Raw genomic sequence first — 7198 nt, 5'->3', positions numbered from 1 at the left:
CTAACCCCTTTTTCATCCCTTCCATTTGATTCTCTTGAGCGGCCATTCTGTTTTCTACCCCCGTTAACCCATTCTTTACCTCTTTTATCCCCTTGTCTAACCCCTCACCGGTACCCCTCGCTTCGTCCCTCATTACCCCCATTTGCTCACTCTGAGCCTCCATCCTGTTCCCCATTACCCCCATTTGGCCCTCCAATCGCTCACTCTGCGCATCCATCCGGTTCCCAATTACCCGCATTTGCTCACTCTGAGCCCTCATTTGCTCACTCTGCAGGTTGAGGGACGTCTGCATTTGTGCCATAAATTGCTCCATGAGGGCCTGCATTTGGGCCATCCCTCCCACTTGTGCAGCGGGTGCGGCCGCCGGAGCCATGTGCGAGGCGCCATTTTGCGCGCCCGCAACCTCGTGCGCGAGGACGCCATTTTGCGAACCTGCCGCCCTCACTGCTTCGCTCGTCTCTTGTCCCTCAATTTGGTCCTGGATCGACCCTGCCTCACTCTCCTCTACCGGAACCCAGCCGTCTTGATCCGCCATAGCGCGACTTTCAAAATTCGGGTTTTTATTTTTGTAAAACAAAATCAAATTTCGCCGTTAATAATTTCGAGCGCGTGAAGCGCGCTCCGGATCGAATCCCACTTCCCGACACCAGTTGTTACTGTACTAACACAATTGGTGTCCAAAATTTGGGCCTAACAAATTTAGTCCCAGGTCCGAATCCAACTCCTGACAACCAGTTGTTACGGACACGGCTTAGATGTTATGATGGGCCAAGCGGAATGGCCGCCGTGTTCGCACAGTTTACCCGATTACACTCGAACGTTGACTAAGTCGCGCTATGCTAAAGCAATGAAGGAAAGGACACAACGGCTGGGATAAATTCAACGACACTAGGGGTACAGTTCTCAAGACCTCCGGAGGAGGATATAATATTGGTTATGCAGAAACGGGTAGATTACACGGACAGAGGTAAAGCACAGCAAGATGGGCACTTAGACACGGTCTTATCTTATCCCCGACAGACAACAGACAAACGGGACAAGACTGACTTACACAGGGATTGATGGCAAGGAAGGGCAGGCATTCGATGGCTCAAGGTGCACCTTGGCTCAGGGGCAGAATCGACCCGGTCCGGTCCAGAGAGGCGGAAGGTATTTCTCAGCGCTAGGAGGTGGCGTCCTTTCTTCTTCGTAGCTGAGGCGCATCTGACGTCACCTCCGTCTTTCTGCGCATGTCCCGCGGGGAGTGACACGCCCTCGGCTCGTTAGCTCCGCCCCAGATGGAATCGGTCCGCTGCTTCTTATTGGGTGCGGGGGTTACCCGGGGCTCCGCCCTTGACGAGGAGCTGACAGCAAGCCCCTACCGGGTAACCCCGTCGAGCACATGGTCAATGGCGGCTAACCAAGCCGGAGTGAGGATGCGCACTCCCCGCGCCGCCGCCGCGCCGCTGTTGTTGTGGTTGTTGTTGTGGTTGTATGAGGAAGAGATGCGGGGAGGTATTGGGAGGTCCTAAACTTACTAATGGTGCCATACAATCACATTCTGGTGCAACGAAGAGTCAGAATTAATGGAAACGAGTCCTTAACTGACATAGACTAACAATAACTAGCAAGATGTCCGAAAGTTGTCTACGTGAGATGCGGTGGACCTGGGCACGACATTTAATGGGGGAAAAAGGGGAAGGTCGGTTCTACAGAGTGTTGTTTACAGACAATGGGACTAGGGAATGGGGGATTGGGGATAGTTGGGGAGTATTGGGGAAATAGGGGAATATTTACAAGCGGATATGGATGGAGGCCAAATCCCATATCCGCAACAATATGTTTGCCTGAACTTGCATGAGCTCTGAACGCAAATCTCTGTAACCTTTCCAACAAAAGCACTACTACTACTACAACAACAACAACAACTGCCTTGGGGCACTTTGCCCTTTGGTAGGCAAACCCTACTGTCTTCAAATCCTTTAGCTCCACCCCAGCCACCTGTACTCCCACTGTGTTTGTTGTACAGCGTTGCTGCTTTTGTTAGGCCTTGGTCTTGGCTTCAATTACTCATGCTCCCAGGATAAATATAACGCCATCCTTCCTACTTAGTTCAGATTCTACAATACTGTAATGTATTTAGAAAGAGACAAAGGCTCTGGAATGGGAACAATAGGTTTATTCCACTCACAGGCGCAGCACAGGCCTGGATAGAGGAACCGGTAACTGGCTCCACATCGCCCCCGATTCGTGTTCGCATAAGGTACTCCATAAATGTTAAATACACTCCATACATGTTGTAGTGAAATCGTATTCGTACTGAACCCGGGGTGATGCTCGCTGCTCGTTGACACCGCTAGGGGCGCGACTATAAGACCTGCTGCTGCGGACGGTGCTCCGAGACTTCTCCTGTGACAAGTTACATCTGGTAGACTCGTTAACGGTACGCCAGCATAGAATATTAAGCTTGCTTGCATTGAATGTTATGAATGGCCCCATGTGATGCCACATCTTATTCCTATTGCATTTCCTGTATTACAGAATGATGTCATGATCTAAAATGGAATTAAACCACCAGTTGGACTAACGTTGTGTGGACCTGATTGGTTTTCCACAACACATGTCAAATACGTACCATCTTTACCATCAACTAAACCAATCAGCGCATCCCCTGAGCAGCGGGAGGATGAGGTGTTGCAATCACTTCTGTCAGTATGTCTCTATCGTCTGTCCAGCCGAATGGAACCTTCTTCTTCTTTTAAGTTTTATGGCGTTTTCAGAGCTGCGGGGCTCTATACATGCCACGCACCAGACATAACTGGTGAAAAGAAAACAACAAAAAAAATAAAGAAAAGAAAAAGAAGCCTACGGGAGATCCATAAAACTATATGGATCTCCCGCTCGCTTTTAAAAAGTTTAGGACTGCCTTGCACAGTCGACGATGCTTCTGGTTTAAATGACCAACAATGACCGGCAGATCAGTCATGCCAACCCCCGCCTCTCTAATGATTTTAAATAGGAGCAACCTGGGTCCATCATTTCGGCGGCATTCCAGAAACAAGTGAGTTAAACCCTCAGGCTTCCTACAGGTGTCGCAGGTCCTTGTAGGGTGACACCCTATCACGTGAAGATACGAATTAAGGCGAAAGTGCCCAAGTCTTAGCCTGGAAAGAGCCACCTGGTCTCTGTGGGACAACCGTGGGAGCCTAATAGGGGGAGTCACCTCTGGATTCACCCTGTAACAGAACCTACCATTAGTGGTGGTGTCCCACTGGGATTGTCATTTTTTAACAATATTGTCATATTCTGTCCATATTCACAATTTCCTGCCCATATTCACGATTTCAGCCGGTCTCAAAGGGATTTGGGTGCCGCATTCGGATGCAAGTGCACACTTAGCTGCAAGGTCGTAGACCTCATTTCCTCCGATGCTCACATGAGCGGGGATCCAACACAGATTGACCACCAATCCTCTCCAACTGGCAATGTTGATCAGGTGCAGTACTTCGAGAACCAGGTCAAACCTAGTCGGGATTCTAGTGCCTTAAGTGCAGAGAGGGAATCAGAAAAGATCATGGCACTGAGAGGATTGAACTCGATTATCCATTCCAGAGCCAATACGATAGCAAAGAGTTCAGCTGTGAAGACAGAGAGATGATCAGATAACCTCTTGGCCTTTGTCACCTTAACATCAGGGATACATATTGCCGCCGCAGTTCTCCCAAGGGAAGGGACTTTAGAACAATCCGTGTAAAAGTGCAGAGATTGACTCCAAACCGAAAGGATGAACTCGATCGCCTGGATGCAGGAAGCTGAAGGATTATCCTTGTCGACTTTCCCCCATAAATCCAGGTGGATTTGAGGCATAGTCAGAGTCCAGGGGGGCTAGATTGGAACTTTCTGGACGGACTTAATAGGGAAGGAGTCCAGACCCATTTCTCTCACAGCCCGCCTACAGGCTATACCGAAGGGAGGGGAATTTTGATTTCTGCCCCATGCCTCATATTCCCAACAGTCTGCGAAAACAGCTTGGACAGGGCGATTGGCCCCAGAAGATAAGGATGTGGCCCAGAATTTAACCCGGGACACTTCCCAGCGGAGGGATAGAGGCATCTCACCGGCCTCCACCAGAAGGGCAGAGACGGACATACTCGCAAAAGCACCCAGACAGACACGCAAGGCTTTGGCCTGAATGGCTTAGAGTTTTTTACGGTTAGTTTTTGACATGTCCGAAAAGACCTGGCTACCATAGTCAAGATGGGGTGGATAAGGGCTTTGTACAAGAGAAAAAGAATTCCCTGATGGGCTCCCCAGGAAGTGCCAGGGAGGCATCGAATTCGATTTAGGACCTTGGCGCATTTGACTGCAACCTTCTTTGTGTGGGAGCTCCATGCAAGTCCCTTGTCAAAAACAACACGCGGGAATGCCACTTCAGAAGATGCTCTGAGGATTGTTCCATCAACTGATATTGATGTGTCCTGGACCATTCTCTTGCAGGAAATAATTACAAACTTTGATTTGGGGCCAGAGAACTGGAACCCCCATATTTTGGCCCACAGCTCCATCAAGCCGATGTCAGCCTGGAATTTCCTCAACGCAAAAGCTAAGTTTTTACTCCGGACCTAGAGAGCTATGTCGTCCGCAAATAGCAGTATCTTACCGTGGATCCCTGGGAGGGAGGCTATATCATTAATCATAACACTGAAAAGTGTAGGGCTCAGACAGCTGCCCTGGGGGATGCCGTCTTTCAGATGAAAGTAGGAAGAGAGGGTCTGGCCCACTCTCACTTGAAATGACCTGACGGACAGAAAATCCCGGATCCACCAAAACATTTTGCCACTGACACCGAGATGGTGCAGCTTGTAAAGCAGGCCTTCCTTCCAGACTGTATCGCAGGCTTTGTGAATGTCCAGGAAAACACCAAGAAGCGACTCCTGATTATTGAGGGATTTCCTCACCTCATTAGCCAATAAAACTATGTTGTCAATAGCTGAACGGCCCTTTTGGAATCAGCTCTGGGATTCATACAGCAGATTGTTCCGTTCAAGGAAGAAAACCAGATGATTGTTCACCATCTTCTCCATTAATTTGCTCACCACTGAGATGAGGGAGATAGGGTGGTATGACAATGGGTTTGGGTGATTTTTCCCAGCTTTGAGGATCAGAAAGACTATAGAATGTTTCCACTCAGTGAAGTTCTCCTAACTCTATTAAATAGGTCGAGAAACATGCCCAACAGTAGGAGAGATATGTTGCTTCTGGGACACCTCATTTTCCCATTGACTTACATGTTAAATTTTCCCCTCCCTCATTATCCCAAAACACCTCTTTCTCCCACCCTCATCTTTATGAACCTTTTGTCTGTAGTACCTATCCTTAATGTTGTTCATTAGACCACTCAAACACTACAAATATTTGTTTTCTCTTGTAGACCTATCATCCTTTTTCTACATATCATCTGGCAGATTAATCTTTGACCCACTCAAACATTGACCCATTCACTTCCATATTAATTTTTCCCCTCCCTCATTGCCCCTAAACACCTCTATTTCTCTCACCCTGTTCTTTACGAACCTTCTCACCTTTTGACATGTTATCCTTATTCATTAGACCACTTAAACAATGGTCCTTCTGTGTGAACCTGTGATCCTTCTGACCTTATGGACCTTTTAACCTTTGACTCTTAATATCATCTGGTGAATATAACCCACTCAAACATCGACCCTACGAATATTTGTTTATGCGTGGGAAATAATTTAATTCTCCTACAACTTCCATCACCATACTCAAACCTTTTTAAAATTAATTATTCGCTTTTGAGAAATGACGTTGTTTCACTGACTTGGATAACTTCCCAGAAAGTTTTCATTGTCTTATTTCCTGTTTCCTCGAAATGTTAAAGCTGAGTTCTGTTCCCGAAAATACATTTTGGTCATTATAAAGGTCGTGTTGCCGTGCTGTTTTTATCATTACGAACCGAAGAACATGAGCATCAACATGTCTTATTTCACTCTCTACTCTGATGAAGAATACTTGCCAGGACATTGGTAAGTTCATTTGGTATTAAACACTGTTAATGAGAGCTTTGTATGTGATTAATTATACAACTAATAATTTATTTTTCCTCTTCATTGCAGCAATTCAAATATTGTAAATATCCTGGCAGAATTTCAAGTTGTTCCACAAGAGGTTTACAACGAATTGAACACGGGTTGGAGCGACCTGCCTCACAGATTGAATGAATTCGATGTTTCACCGTTCTTAGAAGATGATCACCATCGGAGTTTGTCTCAGGTAATTAATTATTCATTTCTCTGATTGGTACCATTAAACGGGAGCTGTCATTTATTTATTCATTGTCAATACAATGTATCTTTTAGGAGAAATTATTAACGTTTTTTCTTTCTTTTTTGAAAGAATATAACACCATCAACAGATGACCACAACCACAACCACGGCTTTGAGTGGGATGCTTTTGATTTTCCAAAGAGTGGTTATTTCCCGTCAACATATGGTACCCTAAATTTTCAACTCGACCACTTGAACACAAAGCTCGATTTTTTAGAGGTATGTATCCCAATATCCTCATATCCTTGTGTGTGTGTGTGTGTGTGTGTGTGTATGTGTATGTGTGTATGTGTGTGTGTGTGTGTGTATGTGTGTATGTGTGTGTGTATGTGTGTATGTGTGTGTGTGTGTGTGTATGTGTGTGTGTGTAATATTTTCTCTCCCCTCTTGTCCTCTTGTCTTCAGGAAGAGATTCAAAAACTCAACACATCTGCTGTCTTTGACTTGTGCTGGGAACAAATTGATGACTTGTGCTGGGAAGAAGTTGAATGTATAATACCTCAAGGAAAATGTTTTAGTAATATGAAGCTTTTAATGTTTTCACTATTATTTATATATATTTGTTTTGTTTACAATTATTTAATTATTAATTACAAAAAGAGAATAAAGGAGGGAATGGGGAGGTGCACCCCTGCCAAAGACCCTTCACCCCCCTCATCCCACCCCTCCCCTCCCCTTGTGTGTGTGGGGAAGGTGGGGGTGGGATGAGGGGGGTGAAGGGTCAAGGGTGGGGGTGCACGGAGGGTGGGGGATGATGGGTGTGGTCTGTGTGGGCGGGGTCTGTGTGGGCGGGGTCTGTGTGGGCGGGGTCGGTGTGGGCGTGGCTTATGATTTTTTATTTATTTAATTTTTTTTTTTATTACCACGAATT

At 46.3% G+C, this 7198-nt stretch overlaps 1 long non-coding RNA gene across 1 annotated transcript; it reads left to right on the top strand.

The window, feature by feature from the left end:
* Positions 1 to 4090: 4090 nt before the first annotated feature.
* Positions 4091 to 6944, top strand: LOC137423429 (uncharacterized). The gene is made up of 3 exons (XR_010983701.2): positions 4091 to 6273; positions 6397 to 6546; positions 6733 to 6944. It is a non-coding gene; the product is annotated as an uncharacterized LOC137423429 (long non-coding RNA).
* The last annotated feature ends 254 nt before the right edge of the window (positions 6945 to 7198 follow it).

This window comes from Myxine glutinosa, chromosome 3 (assembly GCF_964187855.1).
Source record: "Myxine glutinosa chromosome 3, kmMyxGlut1.1, whole genome shotgun sequence".
NCBI lineage: Eukaryota > Metazoa > Chordata > Myxini > Myxiniformes > Myxinidae > Myxine > Myxine glutinosa.
This window is presented reverse-complemented; position numbering and strand designations above follow the sequence as displayed.